The sequence below is a fragment of the Cervus elaphus genome, chromosome 15 (assembly GCF_910594005.1).
Source record: "Cervus elaphus chromosome 15, mCerEla1.1, whole genome shotgun sequence".
NCBI lineage: Eukaryota > Metazoa > Chordata > Mammalia > Artiodactyla > Cervidae > Cervus > Cervus elaphus.
Window position 1 is genome coordinate 15,594,973 of NC_057829.1, and position 13,559 is coordinate 15,608,531.

The window sequence follows — 13,559 nt, forward strand, 5'->3', positions numbered from 1 at the left end:
TTTTTTTAAATGGATACTCTTTAACAGAACTGGACATGCTAGCATCCTTCAAGGGCTTATAGTGGACAAATTAATGTCTACATAATGATAATGATAGCTTGACCATTTCAAGACCTTTGAGAATAATACACAGAATACTGTGGTCTTCAGATCTCCTTTGGCCCTAAGTCCTAAAAGTCTTTACCAAAGACATTTCTATTTATTTCATAAAAGTCTTTTAACGTTCTTGCAGCACACACACACACAACTGCTAAACACAACCAGGATCCATCATTATTCCTATGTTCCCATTCTACGTGGCTTGTGCCTCTGTTTGTTTTTTTTTTTTTTTTTTTTTTGCTGGTCTGCATTATAATTAGCCATTACTTGTCTTTCCCTTCACTACACTGAAAATTCCTTGGGGTCAAGGCATACCATATGTTCTTTATGTTCCTTCCACATCTCTGCATATAGTAGGCACTGAATAAATGTTTGCTAATGTTAATAGAAAAAGATATTAAGCTGTAGTTCAGGGAGCAATGTAAAGTAGCTAGCAGGCTAGAGGGGTGTGGTCCAAACTCTCTAGTGCATCATCAGTCGTCAAATCAATCGCACACTGTGAGCAGCAGTGTTTAAAAAAACTGAAATTTAGACTAGAATAAAATTGATTAAAGTAGCAAATATAAGTCCTCCTGCACACTGCTAAGGGCTGAGCACTACTTTGAGAGACTTGGCTTCAGTGTTTACATGTGTGCCTGTGTTTGCTGGCAGGGTCAGGCTGTAAAATAAATCTCACTATGGGTCACAGTCAAAAACACTGAAAGCCCCTAGTCTAGAAGGGTCCATGTTCAACCTGGGTACATAGTTGAGGTTAGACCACAATTAATAGCAGAGCATTAGCCATGTGAATTTAAGCAAGTTAAAAAACCTCAGTTTCTTCAACTATAAAATGAAAATAGGATAGGAAGAACTCCTTTGTCTTAGAACTTTATGAGGAACACACGAAATAATCTCTATGAAATACTAGGTGTTGATATCTGGCATACAGCAAATGTTTACCAATACTGTTACTGTTGTGGCATGTTCTAAAGGTTTTCTTAGAAAAACTTGAAATGAGTACCTCCCTCCCTCCCTCCACTTTCTCATTTCCTAATCATTCCTCAACTCAATGTTTTCTGGCTTCGATGCATCCAGACAAGAAAAATGTCCTTACTGTGTTCTTTAACTTCTCAGTGCAAAAGAAAATCAAAGATGATCATTCCTGCCCTCATGGAGATTCAAGCCAGGCATCAATAAACAGTGTGATCCAAAAATTATAAATAGGGTTTCCCTGGTGGCTCAGTGGTATAGAAGCCACCTGCCAATGCAGGAGACACAGGTTCAATTCCTGATCTGGGAAGATCCCACATTCCGTGGAACAACTAATCCTGTGTGCCATAACTATTGAGCCTGTGCTCTAGAGCCTGGAAGCTGGAGCTACTGAAGCCCATGTGCCCTACGGCTTGCACTCTGCAACGAGAGAAGCCAGCACAACGAGAAGCCCGCACACCACAACTAGAGAGTAGCCCCTGCTCTCTGCATAGTTGCAGAGAAAAGCCCATGCAGCAACAAAGACTCAGCACAACCAAAATAAATAAATAAAATGTTTTAAGTTAATTATAAAAAATAAAAACTGGTTTTACAAATCCGTATTTTGTTCATATGACATTCGGTGTTTAGATCTTTCAATGCCCTGCTAGCTACCTGATTCTTTCTATTTTCTCTAAAGATTTGCAACAATTCAGCCCCAACTACCTCTGCAGGATTACCAAAACCTGGACTCCCCAAACCACTGTCACAATTCATCCCTTAAGCCATGCTCCTCTCCTTCTGAATGCCTTAGACTCTTCACTCCCCACCAGCTGCGGGGAGGCTGTAATCCTTTCTGCAACTCCTGCTTCAAGTTGTTGTTCAGTCACTCAGGCGTGTCTAACTCTTTGTGACCCCATGGACTGCAGCACATCAGGCTTCCCTGCCCTTCACCATCTCCCAGAGTTTGCCCAAACTCATGTCCATTGAGTCAATGATGCCATCCAACCATCTCGTCCTCTGTCATCCCCTTCTCCTGCCTTTAATCTTTCCCAGCATCAGGGTATTTTCCAATGAGTCAGCTCTTCACATCAGGTGGCCAAAGTATTGGAGCTTCGGTTTCAGCATCAGTCCTTCCAATGAATATTCAGGACTGATTTCCTTTATTGACTGGTTGAATCTCCTTGTAGTCCAAGGGACTCTCAAGAGTCTTGTCCAATACCATGGTTCAAAAGCATCAATTCTTGACTTAGCCTAAATGTCTCCTCTTATTTGATGCCATCCAAACCCTTCAACAGTTAGTCATTCCTTCTCGAAGGTCTCACAATAATTTGGGCAATCTTGTTCTTACAACATTTATCACAATATGTTATTATTCATTAAAATATCTAACCAACAAGATTATCCTGCATCCCCAGCACTAAGAATTGTGCTTGGCACATAGTAAAGGCTCAACAGGTCTTTATGAAATGAATGAATAAATGAATGCATAGAAAGCCTACTGACCTAAATCTCCTGTATATCAAAATGATTAACCATATAGTTTTCATTCAACAGAAAGAACTGAGTACATTTGGGAGGTATTTGTGTATTTGGAAGAAAATGAATGCATCTGGAAGGTGCTGTGGGCTGAAGGTGGATGTGGTTCCTTCCTCCAAAGGGCTTAGAGCCTGCCTCCATCATTAAACCTGAAAGGCTAGCCAAATACATGGGTAAACATAAAGTTAGCTTTTTTAAATGAGAGTTGTTACCAGTATAAGATCAGATGGTATGTCTTAAATGATCAGATAATTACCTGATTCTTTCAGGTTTGTTTTAAATGTTAAATATCCAGGGCTGGCTGACAAACTCCCATAGGTGCCAGGGAGGGTCGACCCCCCACTGGAGCAGGGACAAGGACAAAGTGTGGCCCAGAACTGTCACCGAGAGCCTTCCACTGGTCCTCTCTGTCAGCTTGGTTACAGTGAGGTCTGTGATTTCTCTGAAAACGCCATGTTTCTTTTATGTACTCAGATGCTTCCTTCCTGTTGTCAATATCTGCTCTGAGCTTTACAGGTAGAGGTAGGCCCACCTGTTTGTAAAATAGCTCATTAGCATAAAGCAAAGAACACATCTTACCTCGTCACATTCATGAAACTCTGCTTTAAAAATATTATATTACAGAATTTAACTGTAGTGTTCCCCCAGGAACGAGTTATTCAAAAGAACTGGAGGTTGGAATCACGTGCAAGTCCACTACTTTTGTTCTCATTTTTATTTTTTTGTATTCACATAAATATACTTTAAAAAAAAAAACTTAACTTCTATATTAACACATAAGAGCCAAACTCTTAACTTATTCACCTTGTTGCAATTGAAGAACATCCCCAGATTAAAGAGACAGACTACAGGGCAAAATCTTGCTCAGGTAAAGATGATGATTTGTCTAAGCACTGTAAGATAAACTTATTGGGAATTCCCTGGCGATCCAGTGGTTTGGACTTCAAGCTTCCAAGGCCAGGGGTCTGGGTTCCACCACTAATCAGGGAACTAAGATCCTGCAAGCTGAGTATCATGGCAAAAAATAAATAAAGCAAACAAAAAATTAAGCTTATAAATACACCTTGTTCAAGTGGAAACAAGGATCTATTTTCCAGCTGTCATTATCTTCTTACGTTTGAGTGAGAAGGAAGAACAGGAAGGAAAATATTTAGAGAACAGTTCTGGGTCCTGGAATTAAACCTAACTAACTGTCCCTGAAAGGGATAATTAACACAAGCAATTAACTGCCAGGGCCTCTGAATTATGTCAACAGCATGACCATCGATAAAGAGCATTCATTGATTTTAAAGGCCTTATAAATCTATCATGGTCCAGCACTCACCAAAGAGATCTTCCAAAGCTATCATGCTTTAGATCCGGTGAGTGCTGGAATATGTGTCAGTGAAGAACTGGGTTAGAGATCAGATGGACTGAGGGCAGGATCATGGAAGTCTGAAGCCAGAAGAAAGCTTGGAAGTCATCTAGCAAATTAGCGGCAAAAAAGCCAAATCTGATCTCTAGAGGTGTTTTGTTTGGCCTGCCCAATTCTTATTTTCTTTTATTTTTAGCCATGTTGAATGAATTGCCAATGTTTTCCCATCAAAATCTGAATTTCCGGATTCTCCTGAAGATCTGGCAACACAGGGCTCTTGTTCTTACGTAATAACTGGCTGGAACTGAGTAGCTCTAGCCCTCGTGAATGGGCATGTTTTCCCCAGCTCCTTCCACTCCCTCCTCTCCCTTTCACAGGACCAAGGCTGGCTTGCCTTGGAGTTTTACCTGTGCTCTCCCCACCTCCCACCCCAGTCTGCTGCTCCATGAGGCCAGTCAGCCCTAGGTGAACCTGGAGAACTTGCTGCCCCCAATCTCAACAATTACTCAATTTCCTCCTCTGTATGAGGAAACTGGGGCTTCCCTGATAGCTCAGCAGGTAAAGAATCCGTCTGCAAGGCAGGAGACCTGGGTTTGATCCCTGGGTTGGGGAGATCCTGTGGAGGAGGGCATGGCAACCCACTCCAGTATTCTTGCCTGGAGAATCCCCATGGACAGAGGAGCCTGGCGGACCATGGTCCATGGAGTCGCAAAGAGTTGGACACGACTGAGTGACTCCGCACGGCACAGCACGAGGAAACTGAGGTTTAGAGATATCTTATTAATGGAGAGACCCATCTCAAGATCCCTTACTGACCCGTCCAGCGAAAGGCCACCTATTTCCAGTCCTGCTCTCAGGAACAGAAGAGGAAATAGAAGAGTTCATAAATCATTCAGTCTGAGAACAAATGAAAAGATAGATCTAGAGATTTAACAGAGTCAATATAAGCAAAGTGAGGACCAGAGATTTAGATGTGAGTTGGTACCATCATTTCATTTGTCACAGGCATTTATCAAGCTTCCTAAGCTACCAAGCTTTTGTTTCAGCTTATCTTAATTCCATACAACCCATATGCCATAAAACTGGGTCCAAGTATTAACAGTAGTGGTGAAGAAATCTCTCATGACGCAGTCTCCAATGGTGTGTCGTTTTGCTCAGTGTTTTGTATAACTTGTACATGATTACATAGAATCCAGTCTTTTGCCTGAATATATACTTTAGCATGTCATCTACAAACTAGTAGATTTGCTATATAATTTTCAGAGTAAAAACTCTGAAGACACACGGTAATATATATGGGATGCTGAAATACCAAAATATATGGTGCATGTAGGGGATTTACTGGGAAGAGTGAAAAGAATATATGAAATTGATGCTCTTCCAGGGAATCTGGGAGGCCTAGTCTTTGTATTTAAGGCTGTCAGATTCACTAAAGTTTTCCTCATCTCATATCCCATCTCTTATCAAAGAGCTTAAGAGTTTCTTTTGAGTGGGTCATAAAAGCACAAGATCATATAATAGTTTGAAGATAAGGCTTCCTTGGTGGCTAAGAGGTAAAGAATCTGCCTGCCAATGCAGGAGACACAGGTTTGATCCCTGATCCTGGAAGATCTCACATGCTTCGGAGCAACTAAGCCCATGCACCACAACTATTGAGCCTGTACTCTAGAGCCTGGGAAGCCGCAACTGCTGAAGCCCCTGTTGCCCATTTCTCTGCAATAAGGAAAAAAAAAAAAGCCACCACAATGAGAAGCCTGCACACTGCAACGAGAGAGTAGCCCCTGCTTGCTGCAACTAGAGAAAGCCCACACAGCAATGAAGACCCAGCACAGCCAAAAATAGACTGATTAATTTAAGAAACAAGTTTGAAGATGTGTTAAAACACTGAAATACGGGTCATCACTGAACCTATAAAGTAAATATAATCAGATAATGTACAGTACGGTGACTATAACATACTGCGGTATATGTTTGAAAGTCACCAAAAGAGTAGATTTTAAAAGTTCTCATTGTTTTGTGTGTGTGTTAGTGTCCGACTCTTTGCAACCCTACGGACTGTAGGCCACCAGGCTTCTCTGTCCATGGGATTCTCCAGGCAATAATACTGGAGTGGATTGCCGTTCCCTTCTCCAGAGGATCTTTCTGACCCAGGGATCAAACTCTGGTCTCCTGCTTTGCAGGCAGATTCTTTACCATTTGAGCTACAGGGAAATCCTAAAGTTCTCATCAGACACATGAAAAAATTAGAACTATGGTGGTGCATGTTAATTAAACTTACTGAGTCACCATTTTGTAGTATATATATATATATTTAGAATCATCATGTTGTACACCTAAAAGTAATATTTTATGTGGCAATTATATAAATTAAAAAATAAAATTAAAATGATAGAAATGAGGATGCAAAGGAAAAATAGAGAAAAACTTCTCCTACAGGTAGCAGGCCCAAATTCTAATTACTGTGAATAACAGTTATCATATATTATGCCCCTGCCCAAAGAATGGGCTATCAAGACAAACTTCCTGGGTTCAATACCTGGTTCTACCACTTACTTAGTTGAGTGACCTTATTAAAATTTTCAAGATCAAGAGATCAAGGTGACTTCCCTGGTGGTTAAGTGGTTAAGACTCTGTACTTCCAATGCCAGGGGCTTGTCTGATCCCTGGTCAGGGAACTAAGATCCCACATGCTGTGCAATGAGGCCAAAAAGAAATTCTCAGAATAAGTTTAAAATTATGCCTCCCTAGATAAAAGAAGGTATGTAGCTCACTTAGTATGTCATGTTTAATAAAGATTAATAATAATTATTATTATTGTCAATAACTGAAACAGTGAACAGAAAGTGACTTTACTCTGCATATTGACCCAGGAAAGTGGGGGTATTTTCCTATCCAAAGTTTTAATCAAATTAAAAGTTGTTGTATCCTAAGATTGCAAATTCAGGGGAAATAATTGTTGGATTTGAATAAAGCATTGAAATCTACTTGAAAACACATTACTCTTTCACATTTATAGAAAGTAAATGCTATTAAGATCTTATTCATTTGCTTATTAGGGGAAGCTCACAAAATTGTACTTCAAGGAATAAACTACAGTGAAGGATGTTAACACTGTTGGTATAAATACAATAATAATGTTCAATCACACTTTAATTTCTTAGCATGGCTTGTCATCTCCATAATCTAGCCCCGTCCTACCTTCCAGTCTTATCTATCTTAAATTCCAGACTCCAGCCACTCCAAACTGTTCTGCTACCTTTGAACACACCAGACTTGCACACCTCCATGCAACACGCTTGTTCCAGCAGCCGTCTTTTGCATCAAGGAAATCCTCTTCCTTCTTCAAGTCTCAGCTCAGATGCTACACCCACCACGTAACTTTTCTCATTTCTTAACCTTGAATGAACCTCTCTGCCATTCAATTGTACACTATTGATGTCACTGCCATATGATTACATTTTTACTATCATGTATTCTAGATATTTATAAACATGCCTATTTTCCCCACCAGACTAAACGCTTTGAAGGCAGGGGTCATGTATTCTTTCCTTGAACTCAGTTTTAAGTCCCTCTTCAATCTGATTATCTGCAGGGAATACTCGGATGTCTACAAAGAACCTCCCAAAGAAAAGGCCAACTAGCTCAAAATATATGCATTCTTGCCAACTTTAATTAAAATTAAAGTCATTAGGTGATACTCTCTTGTAAAGCAATAATTAAACAAGCAAGACATTGTTTCTTTTGTACCTACCCACGGGCTTTCTATACCCAACTGCATTGTATGAAGTAAGTTCAAGTAATGACTCGCTCAAGACTAAAAAAATTGCAGGCTCAAAAGATCAGGTGAGAAAATAAAGCTTCAAAAGCTAACTACATCTAATTGTCATTCTCTTGCTCTAGTTTCATGACTAGAACCACACCCAAAGCACCAAGATCTGCCTTGATACAGATTCAGACACCAGTTAATGCACATACCACCATCTTTTCAGAGACTCAGTCAGAAATTAGAGAAGACTTCCCAGTGTCCTGATCTACCTCTGCATATCTTTTCTCTGCATATCTTTTCTCTTTTCCTATAGCATCCCACAGAGAAAAAGTGTCCTTGTTACCCCCTCTTGCCTACACACAAAAGAGAAGAGACAGAGAAGTGTGTTCTTAGGCAGTCAGCGCTGCTACAAGTATGAGTTATTGCAAATTTGCAGGTTAAGCTATTTTATAATGTAATTTCCACTTCCTAGGGCCTAAAAAGAAATAAATTTATTTCTAGCAATGATATGGATAACCCTGTTATCTGGATCCACAAGGTATTTAAAAGAAGGTGTAATCCTATAAATGAATAATTGGTGCTTTCACTTCAGAATCTTGTCTAGCTTCCTCAGTCCTCTGCCTGAACCAGCCAGAACAATTTCTCACAGCTGAAACCAACTCAAATCTGAGAAACTGTTAGGACATACCAAATTAACAGGATTTGCTGGAACAACTGAAAATCCTACTCGGCGGGGAAGGGGAGGAACTCACCTGCAACCTGAGCCACTATCCTGGTAATTCAAGATTTAAAAAAATACATCCAAACTAACTGTGACCCAAGACACTGATCCAAAAACACAAGATATTAAATAACTTACTGTGTAAGTAGTATGCCTATTTAGTGTAAATCCTACCTAACCTCCAGGATATATTGATTGCTTTAGGCTGGATTAGACATGGCAACCTGAGAAGCATTGATCTACTTATGATGACGAAGTTTTTATGCGTTTATCATTTCTTTCCGAACCCTCTAGGAGCTCCTGAAGCTAGAGGTGGTTACCTAGAGTGAGCCACAGATGGAGCGTGAAGCACCAAGTCCTGGCAAGTTCCGGCTCTGTGTCCAGGCGGCCGAGGCGCCCGTGCCTCCTGCGCTCGCCCGAGCTGACCCCGCGGTGCTGAAGCTGGCGCCGCGCCTAGAACCCTTGGGCGCCCCAGTGCGACCCTCCCGGGGTCACCTGCGTGCACCAGCTCCCAACCAGGGCACTTGGAGGCCTCATGCCCTCTGGGAAACAGGGGCTCACCTGAGTCGCTTCCCCCCCAACCCCCACCCTGCTCTGCCACCGGCAGTCCCGGCGCAGATCTCTATCCCGAGCTCAATCCGAGGGCACCGTCCTCTCCAGGACCTCCTTTCTCCCGCTCTCTCGTCCACCTCCATGCACAATACCGCCCTCAGAGCGCTGGGAAAACTGGCCCGCTGCAGAGCAGCACCCCACCAAAGGGTTGGGAGTTGTCACGCGGTGGGCGCGAACACCCCGAAGACACTCTCAGCTCCCCCGCACACACTCCTAACAAGAACCCGGCTCCGAGCTGCTTGGCCGCGGATGACAGCGTCGCCCCCGCCTCCTCTGGCCGCTCGGAAACCGAGGAGTTTCTCGTAGCCTCCGGGAGGCAGACGGGGAACCGCCGACCCTCGGACCCTCCCCGCGAGCTCCAGCTTTTTACCTGGGTACCGGCCGCAGTGAGCGGCGTCTCCGGGGCGCAGCACGGGGCGCACTGCCCGGGCGGGTGGTGCCGGGAGGACAGCGGCCGCCGCTCTCCCCGGCAGCTCCGGGCCTGCTGGGCGGCTATTTATCCGGGGGCTCGGCCCCGGCCCCGGCCCCTGCCGGAGTATTGGGCAATTCGTCCCGCTACAGGCTGCCCCGGGAGCCGCCGCCCTCTGCCCCCGCCGAGCTCCGCGGCAGCGGCGGCGGCGGCCACATGGAGGGAGGGAGCCGGCCCCTCCAGTGGGCTCCACCTTCTCGCCCTCCTTCTCCTTGGGAAGTTATTTCCCGTGCTTTTCCCCCCGGTCTCTCTCTTTTGCGGGGCACCCTGGCCAGTCTGAACCGGTTGTGACTGAGCGGGTGGCTGGGGGAAGGAGGAGGAGGCGGAGGAGATGGAGGTGGGAAAGCGGGCGGTAGGGGCGCTGCTCTTGCTCTCGCGGCTCCCAGCCCGGCCACTCCGGCCGGGCGGAGGGAGGGCACTGTGGGGGCCGCGGGAGAGCTGGGCACCGCCGGCCAGGCGCCCCCTCGGTGCGCACACTCGCGCGTCCCCAGGCGCCACTGCGCCCCCGCCGCCCACCGCGTGCTCGCGCCGGCCGGTCCAGGACCGTGCGCACTTGGAGCGAGCCCGAGTGTGGAGATGAGGGCGAGTGCCCGCCCGGTCTCCCAGGCTCCTGGGCCGCTGGGCGCCCTCCTAGCCGGAGTGGCAGCGATCCCAGAGAAACGGGCACCAGAACTTTGACGAGTCGGTGCTCCTGGGCAATGAGGAGTGAGGATGCCAAGTGCTGTCCTTTGTGACAGTTCCAAGGAAAGCGGGGGCGCCCCTGTAGTGCACAAAGTGTGCCGAAGCAGAGAGGCTGCGTCTGAGCACGTTCTGTCTATAAGGCAGGTGCGCTGCACTAAAGATACGCTCCTGTCTTTAGTTAAAAGCTAACAGCCATGGCACTGAGATTTCCACAGTCGCCGCGGCAGACTGGGGCCAGTCCATAGGTAGGTATCTAGTGCTTACCACGTGTGGCAACCTCCTAAAGCGATGTGCAACTTTTGTGTTCCTGTACATATGGGTATTTCTGAGAAGGGACACCATACATTCTACTAGCTTCTCAAAGAGGGCTGTGACCATCCACCACTGAGATGCAAATTTCCTTTATACACTGAACCTCCTCTAGTTCTGACCTAGACAAAGACTCTACACCTTACCAAAGGTTGGTTTCTGAAGTTCAGATGAAGCTGCATAAGCTTCCTCAGCCTCCCTGTTTCATCTTTTCCGCATCAAGGAGTCTATATGAGATGAAATTTCCAACAAAAAAACCTGCGGACCCTGGCCACATTGTTGAGTATTCTTACAGATAGGAAAATAGTAGTTCATCTATTTGCCTCACACCATTTGTTTCCCTGCAATTTACTGACTTACATTCAGGTCATGGAGAAGAGTGCATGCCTGCATGCTAAGTTGCTTCAGTCCTGTCCTACTCTTTGTGACCCCATGGACTTAGCCCGCCAGGTTCTTCTATCCATGGGAATCTCCAGGCAGGAATACTGGAGTGGGTTGCCATGCCCTCCTCCGGGGGATCGTCCCAACCCAGGGATCGAATCCATGTCTTCTGTGTCTCATGCATTGCAGGCAGATTCTTTATCAGCTGAGCTACCAAGGGAAGCCCCAATGGGAAAGAGAATGACCAGTTATTAGTTAATGGTTAATTATTACTTTGTTTTGTCCTCCTTGGTAGGTCAGCTGGTAAAGAATCTGCTTGCAATGCAGGAGACCCTGGTTTGATTCCTGGGTCAGGAAGATCCCCTGGAAAAGGGATAGGCTACCAACTCCAGTATTCTCGGGCTTCCCTGGTGGCTCAGATGGTAAAGAATCCACCTGCAGTGTGGGATGCCTGGGTTTGATTTCTGGGTGGGGAAGATCCCTTGGAGAAGGGAACAGCTACCCACACTGGTATTCTTGCCTGGAGAATTCCCTGGACAGAGGAGCCTGGTGGGCTATAGTCTGTGGGGTCACCATGAGTCAGACATGACTGAGCGACTTTCACTTTAAAGATGAAGAAAAATTAAGGGGGGGAGTGGGGGAGTAACAGTAAGAATAATAGGAAGGTGGTCCCAGAAAGTTTCTGGAAGGAAAAATGGAGAGGTAGTGATGTCAACACCACTGAAAATTTATTTCGAGGAGAGGGGATCCAATAGGGACTTCTCATCATCTTCTATTTTTTGCCTGGTTTGCAACCACACTCAAGTGCATTCACTTTGTAATAATGTGTTGACCTGTACACTGATAATTTTTGTACTTTTCTCTATACATTTCAATAAAAGGTATTTTTAGAAAGTTTTTTCTTTGATTCAAATACCCCCTAACCGCTAGAGCAAATGTCATCTTGACAGTTGGTTGAACCAATCAATGTATTTTGTTGTTGTTAGGCTACCAGGGAAGCGTGACCAATGTGTATGAAATTATATTTGGGGGACAGGGAGACCCTGCTTGAAAAATATTTCTTTGTTCACCAGCTGGCTTCTGAAGTTGCCCTGTCCCTGTTCTCATCTTCACCAAGTTCCCAGATTTCTCTCAGGAGTCAAAAACTTGAATGGCTGAGGGTCCAGACTCATAATGTTGTGAATGAAGTGGGCAGAATGCGGACTGGGAGCACGGAAGCTGGCTCCGGGGGATGGTGGGGGGGGGGCGGGAGAGGGGAGGAGCAGCCTGGTTTAGGGGATTATTGCCTGGCTGGAATGTGAAAATTGCCACTGATGAAGGTTTATTATTCAGTCATACCTCAGCAGAGCATTTAGACATAGTGGAGAACTCAGAAATCTAGTCCAAACCTGACACTTTACGTATGAATGGAATTTGACCCAGAGAAGCCAGGGATGAGTTCCTGATCAACCCCAGGTCAGAGTGGTGGGGTGGGGACCAGGTCTGGCAGACAGAGATGGTGCTATCACCTTTGCTCCTCAAAGCAATCTCAAGTGGTCAAGTATGTTAGCTCCATTTTATGGATGATGTTACTTGCTAAAACTTTCAGTCGGTAAAGACCAAAATGACCTCCTAACCACCCAGAGTTTTTATTCCCAGTGAAGTAAAGATGCAAGATCTGCTTGAGAGGCGAGGGTCAGACAAGTTCAATATTGCTGGCTCTACAGCTCTGTGCAGCCCCTGCCCTTTGAGTCTCTCTTGGGCCTAGAAGTTGATGTGCTTTCAACATGATGGAGTGAGAGAAGAAGGCGGATCATGAAATAAATTAGATTTAAATGAGCCTCCCTTGGGAAGAAAGAGACCTAAGGGAAAGCATTTAAGGAAAAATTGATACAGAGGTGGTATCCTGAAGGAAGGCATTTGTTCTCTTGTGTTGTCCTTATGGAGCATTTGTTAAGAAGTCTGTGGTTGGTGTAAAATTCTAATCTCCCCAGTTCTTAGACTATCTGTTGCCTTAAGCTTTTGGAGGGTAAGATAGAGAAATTAACCTAAAATCAGCCCAGCAAGGAAGCTGGAAATACAAAGGGCAGAGGCAGGCATCAGTGGGTAGGGAATGGTTAGGACAAGTACAGCCCCTGAGAGGCAGGTCCACCGCCTGCCTAGCCAACAGGACTTCCCTTCCCAATTTATGTTAATACATCAGGGCAGGTTTCTTCTCTTTTGTAAGTCTTGTTCATCCCTGTTTATGAATGACAGCACAGCTACATAGGGCTTCCCAGGTAGTGCTAGCGGTAAAGAACCTGCATGCCAATGCAGGAGACGTAAGAGACACAAGGGACATGGGTTCAATACTTGGGTCCGGAAGATCCCCTGGAGGACGGCATGGCAACCCACTTCAGCATTCTTGCCTGGAAAATCCCATGGACAGAGGAGCCTGGCAGGCTACAGTCCATAGGGTCGCAAAGAGTCAGACACGACAGAGCAACTTAGCTCAGCTACATAGACACTACACTTTGACATAAAAATAACACACACACACACAAATAGACGTTAGAGTTTTTTAGCTCAGCAATCTAAGATCATTCTATTAATTCCCTTTCACTCACTCGCCCTTTAACAGGATCTAATCCAATGCTTGATGATCTGGGGTGGAGCTGATGTAATAATAATAGAAATAAAGTGAACAATAAACGTAATGTGC

At 44.9% G+C, this 13,559-nt stretch overlaps 1 protein-coding gene across 2 annotated transcripts in view; it reads right to left on the reverse strand.

The window, feature by feature from the left end:
* SLC16A9 (solute carrier family 16 member 9) overlaps positions 1 to 9,809 on the reverse strand; it is a 75,228-nt gene extending 65,419 nt beyond the window's left edge. Inside the window, exon 1 of one of the 2 annotated variants that reach the window (XM_043926685.1) lies at positions 9,410 to 9,809. The gene's annotated coding sequence lies outside the window, so the exon portion shown is untranslated. The remainder of the gene's footprint in view (positions 1 to 9,409) is intronic. The other variant, XM_043926684.1, reaches the window with a different exon arrangement.
* Positions 9,810 to 13,559: the final 3,750 nt, after the last annotated feature.